Source organism: Onychostoma macrolepis, chromosome 12 (genome assembly GCF_012432095.1).
Source record: "Onychostoma macrolepis isolate SWU-2019 chromosome 12, ASM1243209v1, whole genome shotgun sequence".
Lineage (NCBI taxonomy): Eukaryota > Metazoa > Chordata > Actinopteri > Cypriniformes > Cyprinidae > Onychostoma > Onychostoma macrolepis.
In genome coordinates this window covers 7,683,314-7,705,702 of record NC_081166.1, presented here as the reverse complement: position 1 = coordinate 7,705,702, position 22,389 = coordinate 7,683,314, and the positions used below count along the sequence as shown (strand labels likewise).

The following is a 22,389-nucleotide window of genomic DNA, read 5'->3' as shown; positions in this document are numbered from 1 at the left end:
AGAGTATCCGCTGGATGCAAACTGCGTACGCTGTTCTATGTCAGCCGCACCACACGGATATGCTTTCAACGTTTGTTTATGCTTTGAAAACAGCGTATCCATGTGGTGTGGCTGACGTCCAGCAGATACTCTCCAAAATGGCGCTACGCTGACGCAGAGGAGACGAATCGTTGAATAAAGTCGTTATTTTTGTTTTCTTTGCGTACAAAAAGTATTTTCATAGTGCTGCAGCACCCTCCGCCGCAGGGCCAGGTCTGAGTTTTCAAGATACTTGATTTTTGTGATAGATTTGTGATTAATTATTTATTAAACTTACCAGAAATATATAGCCTATTGCGGTTGTATTTTTCTTGTCCCTACATCTCCCCCTCACACTGATAGAATATCATATAAAATGTTCACGTGATACCGTAATCTTACATTCCGACTTGTAAAAAACATTCACGTCCTCGTCCTTTTTGTGAGCCGTTTTCCGAAGCTTCCTCGCTTCTCAAGACGGCCATTGTCAATCACATAAGCACAGCTCTTTAATTGCGCTCAAGTCTCTGGTCAAACGTGCTCAAACCACTGTAGCCTAATGTAATCTATTAACCACGCACATCATAACGTTTCCAGCAAGTAGGCTATCCATATTATGACGAAATATTTTAATAAGACTGAATTTGTATTTAACCTGTTCACGTTTAATAAAAATACAAAATACATTTTAAGTTTAATTATAACACTTGCATGTCCACGATTATTCAAACAATGAACAAGTTATACAGTGAGCAAAGAACATTTACATTAATCAAAGAATATAACTCAATTCAGTCTAGCGTGAGTGTAAGCACTCTAAAAAAAAAGCTATAAGCTATAATCAGTGATGTTGTCTGCAGTGTGTGATGAATTAATCTCTTACATCGCATGTACATCTGCACTTTGTTGTTTCTGATGAGAGAATTCGAGAGTGCATTGACCAAAACTTTTGCGTATCATCGATGTTGATATTTAGTAAAATCCCCTTAAATAATAGAAATATTAAAGAAAAAAATTCTTGAACTAAAATCACAAAAGCACAAATATATATTGGTTCGCATATAACTCTGTATTCATTTGTATGTTAATCTATAAGAGTTTGGGCTGTTTAATATTAGGATTTTGTCAAAAATCCCTCACCATGGCCCCGCCCTGCAACATCAAGCCCCGCACCCAGCACCCCCCACCACCATCCTGTGGCTATGTTTGGGGCTATGTTTGGGGTGGAGTAACCCTTTAAGACATATATTGACTTCTTTCTCATATAGTTTACAACGCTAAATGGGGGAAAAATGCACAACAAGGCTTCAGGATGGAGTCGATAGAAAAAAAAATAGAAGAGACAACTAAGGAAGACCCCTAATTATTGATTACAGCTGGAAAGGAATGCTAAAGATGGGGTAATGTTGAGTTTGGACATGGTTGTTCGGGACAGAAATTAATTGTCATTCAAAAGATAAAGATGATGACTTTTTCTCTCTCTCTGTATTATTAGAGTACATAAAGACAGCGATGAGAGATCTCTGGCTAACCTTCTGTCGACTCAAGCGCTCCAGAGAGAGAAAGTGAGTGAGTACAGTGAGAGTTCCTGTAGATGTCATTGGTGTTCACTGGGCTAGTCTGGGTGGAGACTGGGCGTTTGGGTTCCTGACAATCTGTCCTGGGATGAACTGGGAGACTTAGTGGACAGGAGTCAGGACCGACACACACAGAGAGAGAGAGACACTGATGGAGTATGTGAATGAGGAGGAAATCAGCTGTTTAGGAGAAACAAGAGCTCAGCCAAGACTCACCGCACTGTCTGGCAGAGTCCTTCTCCTCATCACTCCATCGTTTTCATTTTCAATTACGCTCTACCCTGGTCCATCATTTTCCTGTTTTCTCTGTCTGTCGAACGGGCCAAATCAAATCCCACTCTTCTTGCTGGTGCTGTTTACCCTGGTCTCCGCAGGGAAAATTGACTTGACTCGGGGCCACTGAGGAGATGTTATCTTTTTTCCGCTGACATTTTCGATCTCAAATCACATCATACTCATCATTTGATCTAGAGGGTTGACTTCATAATAATTGGGTTTTCAGGCACGTGATCCTGTAGCACTTGCAATAAACACTAGTAAATGAGCTACATTCGATATTGACACAATCTATCACCAAGCAAGTAAAAACAAGGCTTGTTCACACAAACCAACAGGTTTTTAGGTTGTCGTGTGTTTGTGCAGCGTGCAAATATCTGAGCAGAGAAGAATATTTCTGATAGCTTTCTACCAAACACCCTCACGCTCTTTCTCGTAAGGTCAAATGTGATTACTTCAGAGCTCTGTCAGAAAGAAGGCCTCTGGCAGTGTAATACACACTGCAACAAACACTAGCGCGCAAACGCGCACTGGCCGACAGTGACGCTGGTCCCTACAGCTGGGTCTCCAGCACGGAGTCATACACAGTGGTCCACCTGTGACAATAAACACTGTGATTACCTCCTAGAGCCTACTGACGCCATCTAATATACTCAAGAGATCATCACAAGGACAGGGTGACCATTCCATCCGTCTCTCTCTCGCCACATCTCTGTGACCCATTCCCACCGCCTCCCCTCGGCAGAACAGAGGAGCCTCAAGGGAAGTACACTGGCTCGATTCCCACAGCATTTTCCATCACTGAGACCAGGAGGTGAGCACCTGTGATGCAATTACAACAGCAATTGTGTTCATTTAGATTTTTTTCCTCCTAGATTTTGTCTTAATGGTGCATTAAGGTGGTAGGCCAGTGCTGTGACTTGCAGACATCTCTGTGATAAAGGCAAAAGACATGGGCACTCTCCAAGTTTTGCGCTGACAAGATTACATTTGACAAAATTTTCTAAACAAAAATTCTGCCAAGTGTTCAAATAATTTTTAGTGGCCAGTCTTTTTCTTCCAGTCTTTGGCAAACCATAGAGCTGTATGGTGAAAACTTGGCACACCAATTAGGGATAGAGTGACCAAATGTCCCAATAAAATCAAGACAGTGCTTATTATATAACTACTTTCCCGTATCTGGAGTTAAAGTTGGTTTTATTTTTATAAATAAACATTTTAAACTGACGTTGATGTGGCTCATATTTTTTTAATCATATTAAACCAGCACCGCAATGTGTAAGTAACATGAATGAGTGGATTTTGTAATTCTTTAACCGATTAAAATATTACATTTCATATGCGTAATTGCGCAAGTGACAGACTTGTGTTGACTACCATCTGGAAAAATAACTTTTTAGACACTCAGTTGAAAGATCATCAGAAACTGATTTGAAACCTGACAAATCCCCAGAACATGAAAAAGGAGTTCACAGGCATGTCATAATCAGATGGGATGAGAACTAATTTCTGCTGCCACCAATCAGCATGTCAAAGCATGCACACTGCCCATTAGCATGTGTTTTTTGTTTTTGTTTTTTTTATGGTGCTCATCTGGTCACTAATTGGCAAAGCATTTAGGCATCCCACTTGATAATGCTATTGCACCACCAACTGCTCAAGTTTTTTTTTGGTTAGAGCTATGAACTCTTAGATCTAGAGTTCACAAATCTTTCACTGTTTTCTCGCTTTCTCGAGCCTAGTGATAGCCATCTTTCAAAGGTCAGCCATATTCCCTATCTGCCATTTTACATTTAGTTCTTAGCTTTCATCTAGTTTTCTTCCAGTTTTGATACGATAATACTCATAACAATCCTGGTTATTGTAATATTTGGATATTCCAAAAATTTTTTTTTACCAGTAATGCAGCTTTGAATTTGAAAGCAAAACAAGAAGTAAGGCTATATCTTAGCAATGCTTAGTGTGTTTATCACATTGAGAGAATCTTAAGGGTTTGGTGGCAGCGCCACCTACTGGTTTATAGTTTAACCTTTATATTTAAACCTGTCACAGTTTTTAAAATAATTGGATTTAAATGCATGCATAGGTTGTCACTTGGCCTCTTACTGCTTTTCTTATTCTGACATAAAATGCCCTCTTCTGGTTTAAATTGAAATTAAGACCTGTAAGAATAGTGATAATCCCAAGCATGTATCATTATGTCCATCACAGGCACCAGCAAATGTGGCTTTGAACTCCGTAACCTTCAGTCACCTTTGCTCTAGATTCAATCGCAATCTCACAATGACTCAATCTTTGAGCATCTATGCTGACTTTCCCTCTTAGATCCGGGGCTCATTACTGTGCTCTAGGCCTTCAGACTGCTATCAAGCTCCCAAATGCTGTCAGTCATTGCACAGTAGCCCAGAACCACATGTTTGTGTAAATCAGCAGACAGCCAGTGGAATGATGCGTCTGGAGTTATGCATCTCAGATGTACGACTGGTTCCAGCTCTGGTGGAAACTTTGTGTAATAGCTTTACGGGCAAATATATTTTCTCATTTAAATCACGACATGTATAGTATATCTTGCCCAGTCCTAACAGCTCTATCCCTAAGCCATTCTTTCATATTATATTGATTGATAGCCTCGCTTTTTAACCCCCTATAAAGGAGATTGTTTCATCTGTTAGACTTGCAGCCGGATATATATATAACATTATTAGTATATTTCACCTTTTTTTTTTTTTTTTTTAATGATTTATTCCATTCACATGTCAAAAAGGGGGCAGGTTGCATTGGCTACATAAAAACAATTAAGAAGGGAGGGTGGTTTCATTTCCTTCCGTTACGCTGGCCCCTCTCATCTTGCTGTCCTGTTGTGGGAGAGTGCTTGAGAAGGCTTTGTAGATTTAGGGTGCTAAAGAGCCACACACATGGTTTTCCTAAGCTGTAAATTTTATGGATAATTTCTGATGTGGTTAGAGATTTATACCCCCCAACTAAGACCAGCATCTGCAGGTAATTATTCCTCCGCTCACACGCTTTTCTCTGTTGCTTTCTCATTCTCTCAAACACACACGATTTCTTTACAACTCTCACATATTTTTTACACTTTGTCACTCTTTGTCCTGTCTGCACTCACTTAGTCACACAGCTGAGGTTGGTCTTTCCTCTATCTGAACTTTAATCTGATACCCCTAAACAGTTAGATGTCTCGAGAGAGAGTGAGAGAATGACAGACAAAGAGAAAGTGAAATTCAGGAAAGAAACTGTGTATTTCTCTCAGCAAGTCCTCGGAGGCCCGTGTAAATCAGACAGCTTCGGAGTTCAGGTCTGTCGGAGGGCTTTGGGTTATGTCATAATACACGAATTTGCCCGAATACAACTGCAGCCAAACCAACTCATTAGGGAAGTGTGTATGTGTGTGTGTTTATGTGTGTGGTGTGTGAGTAGGTGGGATTTGAAGAGATCTAATGTTTTTCTGGAAGTTTTGTCATCTCGAAGGCAGAGAGCTTTATATTATTACAGTATCTCATGGATTCCAAATACCTGTAACATTTTCCATCCTGCTAATATTTTCCATGATATTTTCCCACATTGTTCACTTTCTCGTACACGTAATATCTTTTTAATTATCCGGCGATTGGTGCTTGCGCAATATTTAGTTCAGATAGGCTGTGTTTGAAGGCTGATTCTTGTTTAAAGTGGTCTTAGGTGAAAATGATGATGGACATTGCTTGTCCCACTTTTCTTGCTGGCGTTGAAAGATTCATTAATTCATTAAGGATCTATCAAAGACAGATTCCCAGTTCCAGCCATTATAGTCCCTTGGCAAACAGGTGAAGCAAAAGAAACCCGAATGTCATGTTGTAGCTTCTCAGAGTGATATGCTTTTCTCCATCATTGCAGTAACCACTGCCTTAAGCTATAGTAATTGTACACAAACGTCTTCGTGAAACTTTTGGTAAGTATTATGTATAAGTAGCCTTACTTATTGAGAAAGCTTTCATCGTTGTTCAAAATATCTTCTTCTTTGTGCCACTGAAGAAAGACAGTAAATGACCATTTTTTTTCTTCTTAGTAAAGCACAGATCTCAACCTCCGTTGGGGTCATTTAAGGTTGAACTGAATGAGTTCGTAGTTTTGCACATTCACTGACTATGATGCTGGCAGTGTTGGTTAAAGATTGGCTGACTGCACTTTAAGGTGGGATGGAGGTATGACCTTCTTTGCCCTTTCTCCTAAATTGTCTTTCTCTAGTGTCAGTCATCTGTTCTCCAAACTTGCTGGCCTCTTTGACCCCCTTAACCCCCACTGGGGTCCTGTGTAGCGAAGGCTAAATTGTCGGCTGGTGTCCAAGTGCTCCCCTAGAACTTTACCTTTTTTAAAGATAATTTATTTTGATTTAGCAAGTTTAGCAGGTCTTGAGCAGTCAAGTTTTGGCTTTGAGGGTGTTCCAGTGCTTGTCTTATTAATCCCCTGCAATAAAAAAGGGGAAAAAAGAAGAAAAAAAGGCAATATTTCGGCCCATAACAAGGGTACTGTTCACTTCTCCTGTCCTCTTTTGTAAATGAAAAATTTACTGCTATGGCTTTGAACTCCAAACCAAACAGTAAATCTTACCCGCTAGAACTGAGCAGGAGTGCGCTATGGGTAAGTGGAGAAATAGTTCTCATTAGAAACAGCTTGTTAGTTCATGTTTCTTGTTACCAAATAGTTGTTGAATACTCAGAAGGCAGCGTTATTGGTTCCCTACTGATTGGCACCAATTTTTTTATTCTAAGCTCCAAATGTATATTCATTTCAGATTCAAGGATATGGCATGTTTATTGTCAGGGGAAATAAACTGCACTTTTAGGGGTACATCAGCTTGTCACTCGGGCAGTTCCCTTAAGCAAATACTTTTAAACCATATCTACTATTAAAGGATATTAGTAGTATTAGGGTACACATAACAATGTACATCCAGATGTGCTAGTATACAAAAAAGTACTGATGTGTCCCTTTGAGTGTACAGCCCCAATGACACGCTGAAAGTACAACTCTTGCACAAACTAACAGATGGATTTTCACAAAATTTTCATGTGCTGTCTGCAACTTTCTGCTATGTTGTATGACTTTTTGGTTCGGTAGCAAAATATTTTAATGACCCATTGATGCCTGGTATTTATCATATCCACATACTTTGGGAAATTAATATTCCCAATATTCTCACTCGCTTTTCTTCTCTTTCGCTGTTGTGCATTTCTTGGCTTGGAAAGAGCTGAGCAGTGAATACTTGACATGTGCTGTTACCAGACAAATAAAAAATGAACAAACCAAAAGAATAATGAAAATATTTCTTGTTAGCGTAATGGGAAATGTTAGCCTGGCGCTTTGACCTGCTCTGGTGGTGCTGGGGCAGCACATTTCAAGCACGCACAATGCGAAAACGGTTCACTCAAACCCAATCCTAAAATTTTACAAGCCTATGTCTTCTATTTCGTCCATCCTGACTGATGACGCTTAGTGACTTTCAAGGCCTCCTTGTTTTGTGACTCTCCGATGAAGGGCTGATACTGGAAATCGTCTCCCTGCCAGTTTAATCTGTTGGCCGATCCACGAGGCGTCTGGACACGGTTTTTATGGCCTGTGAGGGAGCAAAGGCTCGTGTGGTCCGATCGGACTGGAACATGAACCTGCCTGCGACCCTCATGCATGCACATCCAGTAAAAGCATTCAGCCATCACTGCCAGTTCTCTCAGGTAGAGGAAGGATGATATCACTCTGTTGGCCTTCCACAGCAGCACCCTTTGTTGAATTTTACCTGACCACCACCATTGCAGAGAGCATTGGGCCCCTGAACATTGCTCTTACAGTGCACAAACTTTATAAGCCCTTCATTCATTGCTAGTCTGTACTGTTAGCATCTTGAATCCTCCAGTTGGAAGCACAAAACCCCATGGATGAGCGCCAGCATCCTGTGAGAGGTAGCAGACGGAGCACTCGCGATCAGTTTTACTCTCCTCTCTAATTTCCTAGAAGAGAACGGAGTCAGGGGAAGTGCAAGCTGAAGCCACTGTCAGGACTGGCAATGTTTGGGCATGCTCCAGCTAGAACAACTTGTGGCTTTTCTGCTTGCATGAAGTGGAGTGATTCCACATTCTGGTGGGTAAGCATAATGACACGCTGACCGGGGAAAAAGTGAGGATGGACGATGCTTGAGGAGGGAGGGAGAGAGAGAATCAAGAGATGGATGCTAAAGAGAACATTAAGGACAGAACAGACAAATAGGGTCAAAGTCAGGGCATACCGCTAAAACAAAGAAAGATGGTACAAATTAAGGTTAGTGATGCTATGAAAAAGAAGCAGCAGACAAAATACAAGACAAAGTCATGAATAAAACTCGTCCTGAGTCATAGTTACACTGTTAAACGGCTGCCGCTGATACTCATGGTGATGACTCAAAACGTACTTGGGTTTAGAAACAATAGTACAATGTAAAAGACACCAACGGGGGAGAGGAGTAGTACTGAACTCTTATTTAGACCTGGCAAAATGGGTTTAGAATGAAAAGGGAAAGATGTTACATCTGTAACTTTGTGTGTAAATCAGCAGGAGACACTGTTTAAAGTATGTACAGTGTGTTGTGTTTTGAAGGTGAGCGTGATTTCACCAAGTACAATATGTTCCTGGATCAACATCCTTGTTGATCCTGGAACAACATTCCAATCAACCAATCAGAATTGAGAGATAACTTTTCAGGAAATATCTGTTTGAGGCTTATGATCAGGGTTAGGTTCTACACCCTTGTTAATCAGCTATCATTTCCCACTGATTTTAGGAATAAACTATGTAGGTTTAGAGGTAGGGATTGGGTTAAATATGTGTTTTTGGATAGTAATGTTGATCCAGGAACATGTCTTACTTGGCAAAATCACGGCAACCATGTTTTGAATGCTGGATCCCCAGAATGGTATGCTAAGTATATCTGAAAAGTAATAAAGAATTAGGCCTGCAAAACGATTAATCGTGATTAATCGATTTCAAAATAAAAGTCTACAGTGGTGGCCAAAATGATTAGAACACTAGAATTTTCATCAGCAAAAAAATGGTTTTAAGTCTGTTATTTATATCTTTTGATGTAGTGTGTCAGTAGGAAATATCAGTTTACATTTCCAAACATTCATTTCGTCATTAATTGTAATAATCCAGAGAGATTTTTGTTTGCACAAGGAGACAGCAGCCAGTGTTCCACATAGAGATCTGATCTCATCATCATCCAGTCTGTCTGGTATGACACGAAGAAACTGAACAAACTGAGACAGACTAAATCCAGAAGAACTGTGGCAACGTCTCCAAGATGCTAAAAGAAACTATACCTGCAAAGCTACAGTACTGTTAAACGTTTTAGGCACTTGTGTAAAAATGCTGTAAAATGAGGATGCTGTCAAAAATAATGTCATGAATTGATTTTCTTTATCAATTAACGTCTAACTAAATTAAATCAACATTTGGTATTTGGCATCCTTTCCGTTTAAAGCAGCTTTTGCCCTAGGTGCACTTGGTCATAGTTTTTCAGGTAGCTCTGCACTCCTTGTGCAAACAAAAATCTCACTGGATCTTTAATCTTACAATTAATGGAAAAATTAATGTTTGGAAATGTAAACTGATTTTCCTACTGAAACACTACAGCAAAAAATTGAAATAACTGACTTAAAACAATTTTTTAGCTTGTGAAAATACTAGTTTTCTAATAATTTTGGCCACCACTGTATGTTTACATACTATATTTGTGTGTACTGTGCATATTTATTATGTATATAAATACACAAACATTCATGTATATATTAAGAAAAAATATGTTAGATTTATATATAAAATATTTATATATAATATAAATTATGTACAGTACAAGTATATACAAGTATAAGTGTTGTCAGTCGATTAAAAAAAAAGTAATAATCACACATTTTTTCTGAGATTAATCACGATTAATCCCACCTAATATTAAAGTTTATATAATATACTTTTATAATGCAATAATTTCACATTAAATCTTCAAATTAATTTACAAACAACATGAAGACAGTATATTTTTAATATTTGTTTAATGGCATCTTTTTTTATGACTGAAGGCGAGTATCGCTGATAAAATACTACAGAATACTATGTCTCTATAAAAAAATATTTTTTCCCCCCCTAATATTTAACCATTGACTATAGCCATTCAACATTACAGTACAATTGAGAGCTATCAATTTTAACATTTCCTAGACTTTTAAAAAATAACTTCTAATTTAAATTAACTTAAAACAAACTTCACATAAACCCATTATAATAAATGTCATGTTTAGGCCTACCTGTGCCCTTCAGCAGAAATATACAGAAATTGAAATTGAAGTTATCAAACACTAAATTCTAAATTAAATATAGATGAATCCTTAAAGCTATATAAAAAGTTATTGATTTCCTCTTTTTTATTTTTTGTTCTCGCTGAACAGACATCACAACAGCTGGTTATTTGGTTGTTTTGCCTGTTTTTTTCTTTAAAGGGATACTCCACCCCAAAATAAAAATCTTGTCATTAATCGCTTACCCCCATGTCGTTCCAAACCCGTAAAAGCTTCATTCGTCTTCGGAACACAATTTAAGATATTTTAGATGAAAACCGGGAGGCTTGTGACTGTCCCAGTAAATTGCACTGTCAAGGTCCATAAAAGTATGAAAAACGTAGTCAAAGCAGTCCATCTGCCATCAGATGTGCAATCTGAATTTTATGATGTGACGAGAACACTTTTTGTGCGCAAAAAAAAACAAGTTCCAAGTTCACTAGCAGAGCACGCGCTGCGAGAACAGGACCATTTCCATGCTCGTTTGACTTGCGCCTGGCACTGGAGTGAAGTTCGAGCGAGCGTCTGAAACGTATCTCGTTTTATGTGATCGTAAAGACATTCTGCGACTGAATAAATGCATTTCTTGTCAAGAGATAAGTGACAGAAACAGCAGTGGTGAGTGGAGTGGCCAACCCTGGACCCGCCCCTGCGTTAATTGAGTAAAATATTTTTAACGCATTAAACTGAAAAAATGAATCGCCTGTGTTAACACGCTAATTTTGACAGCACTAATATATATACAGTACAGGTGCATCTCAATAAATTAGAAAGTTCATTTATTTCAGTAATTCAACTCAAATTGTGAAACTCGTGTATTAAATAAATTCAATGCACACAGACTGAAGTAGTTTAAGTCTTTGGTTCTTTTAATTGTGATGATTTTGGCTCACATTTAACAAAAACCCACCAATTCACTATCTCAACAAATTAGAATATGGTGACATGCCAATCAGCTAATCAACTCAAAACACCTGCAAAGGTTTCCTGAGCCTTCAAAATGGTCTCTCAGTTTGGTTCATTAGGCTACACAATCATGGGGAAGACTGCTGATCTGACAGTTGTCCAGAAGACAATCATTGACACCCTTCACAAGGAGGGTAAGCCACAAACATTCATTGCCAAAGAAGCTGGCTGTTCACAGAGTGCTGTATCCAAGCATGCTAACAGAAAGTTGAGTGGAAGGAAAAAGTGTGGAAGAAAAAGATGCACAACCAACCGAGAGAACCGCAGCCTTATGAGGATTGTCAAACAAAATCAATTCAAGAATTTGGGTGAACTTCACAAGGAATGGACTGAGGCTGGGGTCAAGGCATCAAGAGCCACCACACACAGACGTGTCAAGGAATTTGGCTACAGTTGTCGTATTCCTCTTGTTAAGCCACTCCTGAACCACGGACAACGTCATAGGCGTTTTACCTGGGCCAAGGAGAAGAAGAACTGGACTGTTGCCCAGTGGTCCAAAGTCCTCTTTTCAGATGAGAGCAAGTTTTGTATTTAATTTGGATACCAAGGTCCTAGAGTCTGGAGGAAGGGTGGAGAAGCTCATAGCCCAAGTTGCTTGAAGTCCAGTGTTAAGTTTCCACAGTCTGTGATGATTTGGGGTGCAATGTCATCTGCTGGTGTTGGTCCATTGTGTTTTTTGAAAACCAAAGTCACTGCACCCGTTTACCAAGAAATTTTGGAGCACTTCATGCTTCCTTCTGCTGACCAGCTTTTTAAAGATGCTGATTTCATTTTCCAGCAGGATTTGGCCCCTGCCCACACTGCCAAAAGCACCAAAAGTACCAAAAGTTGGTTAAATGACCATGGTGTTGGTGTGCTTGACTGGCCAGCAAACTCACCAGACCTGAACCCCATAGAGAATCTATGGTGTATTGTCAAGAGGAAAATGAGAAACAAGAGACCAAAAAATGCAGATGAGCTGAAGGCCACTGTCAAAGAAACCTGGGCTTCCATACCACCTCAGCAGTGCCACAAACTGATCACCTCTATGCCACGGCAAATTGAGGTAGTAATTAAAGCAAAAGGAGCCCCTACCAAGTATTGAGTACATATACAGTAAATGAACATACTTTCCAGAAGGCCAACAATTCACTAAAAATGTTTTTTTTATTGGTCTTATGAAGTATTCTAATTTGTTGAGATTAATTAATTAATCATCACAATTAATAGAACCGAAGACTTAAACTACTTCAGTCTGTGTGCATTGAATTTATTTAATACACAAGTTTCACAATTTGAGTTGAATTACTGAAATAAATGAACTTTTCCACAACATTCTAATTTATTGAGATGCACCTGTATATACATATATATATATATATATATATATATATAGGGTGTCAACATTAACGCATGCGATTAATCAAAAGTTTACGCGTTAATTTTTTTGGATGCAAATTAATCGCTTGATGAGGTTTGGCCCCAACTTCTTCCCGTCATCGCAGCGCGGAAGGTTATCTATCATTGTGTGATGAGGGTACAGCGAACCAGTGTTGCCAGGGCAGCGGCACAAGTGGGCTATTTTGAAAATACAGTCGCAAGAAAAATTACATAGCCGTGGTTTGCAGTTTTTTGGGCTACTTTTATAATTGTATATAGACAAATAAAAATTAAAATAGATCCTTTTACTAATGTGTATTATATGTTAAGGCTTTTACACAGCAGAAATAAACATGACAACAGCCGCTATAGATTATATAAGATAATAAACACATGATTACGATAGGATATTTGTATGTGATTTTCTTGAATGAATGTGTACATCTGAAATGCTAATTTGTGCAGTGATAAAAGGTTATAAATAGCATATTTTAACAACAGTAAGTTAAACGACCAAATTCCACATGTGATCGTAAAAGGAAGTTATTACAAACACTCGATGCTGGTTTGAAGTGAGTTCTGAGTAAAAGTGTACTATTAATCTCATAAATTGTTTTATGTAGCATGATGCTAATGTTAGCTCTAATGCAGCTGCAGAACAGGTCCAATTCTTCTTCATAATGCATTTTGTCATAATACTTCATGTAAGGTCGCAAGAAATGTTTTGTTGTATTTATTTAGAAATACTTTTGATAATAGTTGGGTAAATGTATACTGGGATTGAAGCGATGTGGCTTGGTAAACGTTTTATTGCCAGTATAAAGGCTGATAATGGCTGAATAAAAACAAAAGAATAATAAGGATTATGTCTCATACCTAGCGGAAGTGTGAAAGGTTCTGTTTCCTTAAACTAGTTTGTCATGCAGTTCTTTTTCAACACATTTACAGGTAAATCCTACTATTTTAAATTTGTGATTAATCATGATTAATCACAGTCCATGACTGTGATTAACGCGATTACATTTTTTAATCGATTGACAGCACTAATATATATATATATATATATATACTTACTAATATTTAAAATATATACATATATGTGTGTATTTATATACGTAATAAATATACACAGTACACACATCATATGTAAACAATTTTTTTTATTTTGAATGCAATCAATCGCGATTAAATAAACATATTGTCATTTAGAGCATTAATTTGCAAAAAATGACAACTAATCAAAATAATAAAAAATGCAGTGTTTTCAGACCTCAAATAATGCAAAGAAAACAAGTTCATATTCATTTTAAACAACAAGATACTAATGTTTTAACTTAGGAAGAATTCAGAAATCAATATTTGGTGGAATAACAGATTTTCAATCACAGCTTTCATGCGTCTTGGCATGCTCTCCACCAGTCTTTCTCATTGCTGTTGGATGACTTTTTGCCACTCCTGGTGCAAAAATTCAAGCAGATTGGCTTTGTTTGATGGCTTGTGATCATCTATCTTCCTCTAGATCATATTCCAGAGGTTTTCAAATGAGATTCAGGTCTGGAGATTGGGCTGGTAATGACAGGGTCTTTATCTAGTGGTCCTCCATCCACTTCTTGATTTACCTGTCTGTGTGGCATGGAGCAAAAAACAATCCTCAGAGTTGAGGAACATTGTCAGAGCAGTAGGAAGCTAGTTTTATTCCAGGAAAACTTTGTGTGTGGCTTGATTCATTCACCTTTCACAAAGACGAATATGCCTGATTCCAGCCTTGCTGAAGCACCCCCAGATCATCACTATCTGCGTTTACATGGACCCTAATAATCCGATCGTAATAGGACTAGAAGCACAATCAGAATAAAAAAAGTCACATGTAACCACATCAATCGAATTGAATTGGCCAGATCTGATTAAAATTTCAATCCAGAGGACAAAATTAGACAACCAGGTGTTGGGCATTAAAATTGGACTCATCACAGACGGTCCAATCCTTATGGTCTTTTGCATGCCTCGGCTTTTTATAGCTATGCACGACTTCAGCCCTGCCCCTAGGAGCCTGTTTTGAACCATCCTCACCATGCACTTCACCCCAGCTGCCGTTTGCCGTTCTTTTGTAGGTCGCTTGATGTCATCCTACATTGTTGAGTGACATTTGAAGGAGTTGGCAGTCATCAGTGGAGAGTCGTTTTTACCCCAATGTCTGCATCTTGACTTTGTTCTTATGAACCGCTCTCTTTGAAATTTTAAAGATGGAAGCAACCTGACTCTCTCTGTATCCCTCTGCCAGTAAAGCCAGAATTGAACCCTCAAAACTTTTCTTTTCAGCTATTTTGGCATGGTCAATAGTTATTATTTGATTCCAATTACTTTTGTACTACGAGCACTTTTTTTGCCATCCAGCTGGTCCTACTGCAAGAGGATAGTGATGACCACAGCAGAAGTTTTTATACTTTTCCTCGTTAAATAAGATTTGGTTGAGGTGATCATTTAAGCAATACTTCATTAAGCAGAATGAGACCTTTGTTGGAATTCAACAGACACTGGAATGGAATGGCTGCCATACATGTAGAGATGCTGATTTAAGAAAAAATTGATGAGCTCCTATCAACTCAACCCCATTGCTAGTGTACAAACTCAATATACTCTAGTTGCTTATTCCACCACATAATCATCTGATTTGCTCATTGTTTTAGAATCATCCACTTGACAAGGCATCTTTAAAATGTTGTGCTCATGGCACAAGACACTGATTAAAAACAAACAAACAAACAAACAAATCTCCATTTGGCGTAGGTTTAAACCAATCATTTAAAAAAAAAATAATGCAGATTATATAAAGATATTGTAGCCTGTGTAGACAGAAGAGCAAGACAGAACAGCAGTCTCTTATTTTGGTTCAGATTTGTGGGTAAGTATATGGACACAGAAATGTATTTACAATGTCTTCATGTGTAGACCTCACAGTCATACCAACGTCCTGAAAAAGAGGCAGAGAAAGTGAGCTCCAATGTGTTTATAGATCAGACTCCTCCAGTAGTACCACAGAAAAAAGAGGGGAAAAAACAAGGGGAAAGAAACAACCCCCTCCACCACCACAGGAGGCTGCACATAGTTTCCATTCGCTTCTTCACATTATAAAAATAATTAAAGGGGATGTTGTGAGGGGGAGCAAGTGGCCCAATGTCTCTCTGCTCTGTCATCTCAGCAGGTCCCATCCAGAGTCCACACAGGTCAGCTCACTTCAAACATCACCGTGCAGATTGGGTTGCATCTACTGTTGAGTCCAAGTGGATTTGTCAACCTTTTTTTAGCGTTTTGAATTAACACATGTGTAGCACATTGACGCATCAGTCAAAAACTTGAAATATGCTCACTGTAAAACAGTTTCATGACTTAGGTATTGACTTCATTATAGCCCTCATTCGTCTAGGGGCGATGGTTTATAATGTTCTTCAGTGGGAAACAGCTGCGGTGACCACAGGCTTTCAAAGTTGCCACAAGTTTCATTAAGATTACAAAGTGTTTGTCTTCTTTTCTGTGTTCATTTATCTTTGCTTTTGTAATTTGTATATGCTAGCAAATTGTTGTACATACGTCTCATGCTAATGACACCGAACGCCCAAACAATTCCTCGGGGCCACATGGTGCTTGTATGGGGTGTCATGGGATACTTCGCGAAGCCAATTCTCTCCAAAATACCTGCGCTCATTTGAAACACATTAGAGAGCGATGTGTTCATTCTTTCCGACGCGAGGTGATGCACTTGTCTGGTATGAAGTCCTCAGTTTGTGGGCGGCCCTGAAAGTCGGGGGCCATGGAGTGGGCAGGGAAACGATGAAAAATGAAATGCAGCAGCCATTCCTGAAAACACACAAACGTGATATATCCGCTTGCGTGTCTGGCTCTCAGGCCGTGCAGTTTTTTCCTCCCGTGAGCAGACGGTTGTGTGTGTGAGAGAGACGTGTTGTTGCCATGTGTTCTCTTTCATGCTGCGTGTTAATGGGTAAAGATGTACAGACGAAGGCGTAGCAATGTTTAACTGATTCTCACATGCTGCTGATGACATCTCGTGGGCCCTTAATGTGAACATGCATCCCCGTTCAGAGTTAACGCAGAGTTTGTGTGTTGCTGGGTAACGAGTGATCCAGTTTTGGGATCATTTGGAACCGTTTTCGTTAGTGTAAAAATAGGGTAAATTACTGAATTTAGTGCGTCTTAAACGTCAGAAGTTTATCAAGGTTGCCTGATGTTTTTCTTTTCCCCTCTAGAATGCCATGTTGCAAAACATATGTGATATATTACTTGTGTTAAGCCACCAAAACATGTGTATAAATGTTTTTACGAGAGGTTTCATTTCACACGAGACTGGCTCATATGTAATGCAGTGAGTGACACAATGACCCGCGCTGTTTGCCACAAAAATGCAAGGAAAAAGCTGCTAAATTTTTCCATTGGCATAGAGACAAAATATTTTCAATAAAAATGATGCAAAATACAGTTTCATAGCCAGTAGGAAATATTCTCAATTCACACGCTGTTGGTGGGTATATTACAGAGCTAATATGATTTGCTCTTGGAGAAGTACCATTGACGTGAATGTTTGCTTATAGTTGTTCCATAGTAGCCTAATTGGTCTGCATACTACTGTGCTACTTTAAAGAACAGTGTGAGTAAAAGTCTGTCCCATTCTTCAGATGTCTTCCATTCATATAGACTTACAAACCAACAGTGGTGACTCATACGTGACCCATCACAAAGTAATTTTTCCATCAAACTGCTGGAATGGTCTACAAAACTGAAATGACTTTTGTGACAGCACCATCAATTCAAGCCTTTTTATCCATCTGATTAAAACCTGCTGAATCAGTGAATCACTTTAGATTTATTTAGGCTACATGAAGTGTCTAAACAAACCGCTTCAATAAAATTATTTTTAAAAATAATAATTAGAACTTGTGAATTCAAATGCACACTCCCAGTTATGGCAGTTATGCTGATTTATTCATGAAAGTGTTGCTTAGGTTTTGATGTGTTCTTAAAGGTAATGTTCTAACTCATCTGTAATTGGTTGGGGAGATAAAGTGATTTTTCCATGCAGTGTTTCGCTGCTAAAGAGCAGTGAGGTGTGCAGCCATGGTAAGTGTTTAATATCCTACTGGGAATTAGTTAGCCATAGACTCTAATTTCATGGCTGGAAGCACATTAAAAAGGCTGAGAACTGATGCCAGAAGATAAAACTAGATCATATGCATTGAGATATGTGTGTAATTGTCAGTCAACTTTTGAGTGCCTATGTGTGTGCCAGTTGATCTCCTAGCAAATGTTTGTCTGTAACTAGGAAAGGAAAATGCTCTCGTGGGAGCAAGGCCTGTATAGATTTCAAGTTATGTTATTTATCTATCATGTGCATGGCACATGGAATGTATGTTTGAATGCATGTCTTGTGTGATTACAAATTTGGCACGTGGCGTTAAGTGGGCAGGGAGAGTGCCAGGATCCCATGCTTGATCTGTTTTAGCAGCTGGAACTTCATTTGGATTGGCCTGAACCCTGTTTTCTCCTTTTGTTGTCAGCAGGCTTATTTTAGATCCTAGGATCAAGAGGTGACTTTCCATGGCAGAAAATTAGCCGCTAATAGAAGCTTGTTTAATTAGCACAAGATGAATTAGTCTGCATCTTTTGCGGACAGAGAGTGAACGTTTTGCGGTTGGGGCACAGCACTACCAAAAGATCTATCTTCTGCTGAGATGTTTGTTTTTGAATGGGACTCCTTCACCCGTTGGGTCTAGAAATAGCAAGTCCACTTTGCACATACAGCTATGGTTATTGCAGTTCATTATTCCAAAATAATAATAATTATTATTTAGCGCATCTACATGCTAAACTTGGTCATTTATAGAAACTCAATTATACTATTTTGGGAATTCTGGGAATCAGCAGTTGTTTGTAGTGGCAGAAGATGTGTAGATGTCAGGATCCTGCTGCAGATCACCTTGATGTCATCCTTGGTTAGGCTGGACCACACGGGTAGTGTGCAGTCCATGGCTCTGGTCTGTATTGTGAGACTGGTCTGTTTTCACAGCTGCTCTGTTCTGCTCAGAGTGCTCTGCCTCACATCTCATCACCATCAGACTCAGTCAGTCCCTGCCAACCTCTCCTGGACATTAATGGCATTCTCAGATCCTCTAGGTGGTCTGCTTTAGTTATAGATAGATAGACAGACAGACAGAACACTTCCTTCCCAAAATGCATTACCTGCATACCTTTTTTGCAAGAGGTAGACAGACAGGCAGACAGAAAGAATACTTCATTTCCCAGAATGCAAAATCTCCATATCTTGCTTCTTGACAGACAGTCAGAAGAAGAATTAAAACAATTCATTTCACAGAACGCATTAACTGCATACCTTTTTCTTGATAGAAAGACAGACAGGCATTTTAGCTGTATATATTTTCCCAGAAAACATTTATTTTACCTTTTTTTTCCTTGATAGACGGACATATAGAACACTTCATTTCCCAGAATGCTTTACCCACATACCTTTTTTTTTTTTTGCAAGAGGTAGACAGACAGACAGACATATAGATAGATAAATAGATAGATAGATAGATAGATAGATAATTTAATTCCCCAGAATGCATAACCTGCATATCTTTTTCTAGCTAGACAGACAAAGTGACGGACTGACAGAGACATTTTTCTTCATAGATAGATAGATAGAACACTTTATGTGCCTCCTTTACCTGCATACTTTTTTCCTAGACTGTCAGACAGACAGATAATATTTCATTTCTCAGAAAACATTTCATTTACCTTTTTCTTTATCGATAAATAGACAGACAGACAGACACAGACAGATAGAATGCTTCATTTTCCAAAATGCTTTGCCTGCATATACTTTTCTAGAAAGATATACTTTTACCATTTTCTTGATGGATGGATGGATGAACAAATGTTCATCAGAGATGGCTGGAACAGGCAGAAGTGGGTATCTGTCAGGAATCTGCCACCAGAAACATGGTCGTGACAGCTGTAGACTTCCATTCTCCCTTGTTTGTTTTCACTGCTTTTCATGTCTGAACAGCAGACAAATAAGTCAATACTCAGTACTGCCCTTCGGCAGCCAAGAAAGTTTGTCATATTTGTAGCATTTGTAGATATATCCATGAAACTCTGGCCTCACCCAAAGGAACATGGCTTTAATTAGACCCCTCTGTGTGAGTCAGGAGGGAACCCTCTCACAGTGTCCTGCTTCCTATTTGCTGCACATCCGATTCTCTCTGTGTGTACACAGAATAAATAAGGTGCATAGGAAATTTGCACGAATGTCTTGTCACAGTGTGGTTATGTTGTGCAGGAAATACTGACAGGTTCTGAGGCAAATCAAGAGTTCAGCTGTGTAGTTTTACTGGAGAAAAATATGAAAAATGTTACTGTGTAATCACAAAGCTTTGGAGATTTCAGTCTTTCCCAATTCAGAATGAAAAGAGCTGTACTTATACTTACACTTCCTTTAAATTTCCACCTACTTCAACTTAAAAACTTAAGTTCAGTTGCTGCCTTAAATTTAAACTAATTTTTTTTAAAGAATTGGCCGTACATCTAATTTTTAATTCATGTTAAATTAACTTAAAAATTTTAGTTGAATCTTGTAAAATGAATTTGAAATTGGTTCAATTTGATGAGCTCAAGTAATGGAAAAGCACATGTTGACTTGACTGGCAATGGCATCCCACTACTGTTTTTACTTTGTGTGAATGGCATCCATCAGTATTTGCACTTATTGTAAACAAGATGCTTTTTGTTGCTATTTACATTTTACACAACATTACCACAACACTTCACAACGAGTAGAAATAGCCAATGCCTTAATACATTCAGTCAGTAATGGGATGCATGGTCAACTGCATGGAGACACGAAAGTGTGCTATGAAAAGAAAAAATGACCTAATCTACTTCCCAAACATCTATCCTGCCAAGGAAGAAATATGCTAATTTGCCAAAGTGATACCACTCGCAAATTAAAACAAAGGAGCTCGGTCATCCAAAAATCACACTCCATTTGCATTTTCCCTTTCCAAACATCAGCACCACATGACAGAGCAATTGGTCTCTGATGGCAGCAACTCCTTTGCTTGCACGCTGAGACCTCGGCATGACCATGCACATGGCCCTGGTCTGCTTGCTCTGTCTCTCACCTTCCTTAATACCTCACAGCTGAAAGCAGTCACCAGCTCCTGTCCAATTCAATGATACCCGTGAAAAACAAAGAGGTGTCTTGCCAGAACTAAATATATCTGTGAAAAATAAAATTTGCATTCCATTTTTCTTAACAATGACAATTAAAATAAACACTAGTGTAATGTCAACATCAAGGGAGCTGGATTTCGTGTCTTCTCACTTTGTTTTCCGACACTGATTCTCGGTGGATCTTCTTTATTTTATTTAATTTTTTCTTAATCCCCCACACTCCCTGTTTGGACAGCTAGCGTACTAAGCTGACTGGCCATACAACTGAAGAGGCTGTTTGGAAAAGCATGTGAGTGGGTTTAGTGTGTGTATGAAAACTGTGAAGGTGAGTAAATGGTTGTTTTTGCCTGTGCTTTTACTGGAAAAGGAAAGAGAGATGAACTGCTGAAATATCCTATTTCACGCCTTCCGAGTGAAAGTTGTTATTAATTCGTTTTTTTCCTTTGGCCAATAAAAGCAATGAATTGTAACAGGGCAGAAAAGATTAACCCCAGTGCTAGAAAAAAAAAAATGTTTGGAAAGAGAATTAAAAAGTAGGTGAAAATGTCGGAGACCAAACTTTTCCATTCCGCCATCACACCTGATTTATCCAAGATATTACTGGAAAGCTCGCCATGGCGGCCGTCTCTCGCTCTATACACTGAGGCCCAGTCGTAGTCTCTCCAGGCACCCTTAATCATGGAGCGTGCAAACACATATGAAGGTTCTGTGGCTTCATCAGTGTATTTCCAGATATTAACATCACCAAGAGAGGAAACATTTATGATTAAAAATAATAATAACAGGTGAAAAAAGCCACTGAAATTAGACCCAGCTGGAATATCGGTGACGGTTAAGTCAAGCAGAGAAAGAGGGGGAGGGAAAAAGAGACAGAGAGAGTGTGAACGAGTACAACATGTAGAAACAAGTTTCATAATGAACATACTTATGAACTTATGACCAGGATTTACACTACAACTACATTTTCTATGCAGATTGTAGGGGGAAATAGGTGAAATTCTGCAAGATGTATTAAACATACACTGTTAGACATTTCTGTAATTTCCACAGTTATTTACTGTATATCACCCAGTGTAATACTGCAAATTCCCTTTACAGTAAATAACTGTAATACCCTTTGCATCATGGGAATTTTCTGTGACGTCAGACCCCACATACAGAGACTTACTGTATTTTTTAAAATTGCTGTATACTACTGTAACGGTCTCTTTGGCACCATTATACTGAGGTCGTTTTATTTTCCTAATTTCTTACATTTGGATTGACACAATTTGCCCAACACCGTTTCTACAACACCGCAACAGCTTGGGACTGACTGCACTGGATGTGTTACATCGCTTCTAATGATTGGAAAATCCGTTTGTACTTCGTGTCAGAAACAGCGCGAGTGCTTGGAGTACATCTGCACGTCAGAAATATACCGGGGTATCAGTTTACTGTCCGCATTCACTGTAGATAATATATATATATAATGGGTATATTGTTGTCTGTTGTCGAGTCGCGCCGCGCCACTAACGTCCGAGGAAGACACGGAAGCAGCGGGGCAGGGCCCAGGAGTGGGAGAGCTCCGGAGAACATCTACGCTGTGTGTCGAT

At 38.9% G+C, this 22,389-nt stretch overlaps 1 long non-coding RNA gene across 2 annotated transcripts in view; it reads left to right on the top strand.

Moving 5' to 3' along the window:
- Positions 1–22,389, top strand: part of LOC131551608 (uncharacterized) — a 34,587-nt gene that overhangs the window by 11,451 nt on the left and 747 nt on the right. Inside the window, exon 1 of one of the 2 annotated variants that reach the window (XR_009273804.1) lies at positions 4,778–4,871. The exons of the other annotated variant lie outside the window; for it this stretch is intronic. This is a non-coding gene — a long non-coding RNA (uncharacterized LOC131551608). Of the gene's footprint in view, positions 1–4,777; positions 4,872–22,389 lie in introns of those variants that run through there. 2 annotated transcript variants of the gene reach the window in all.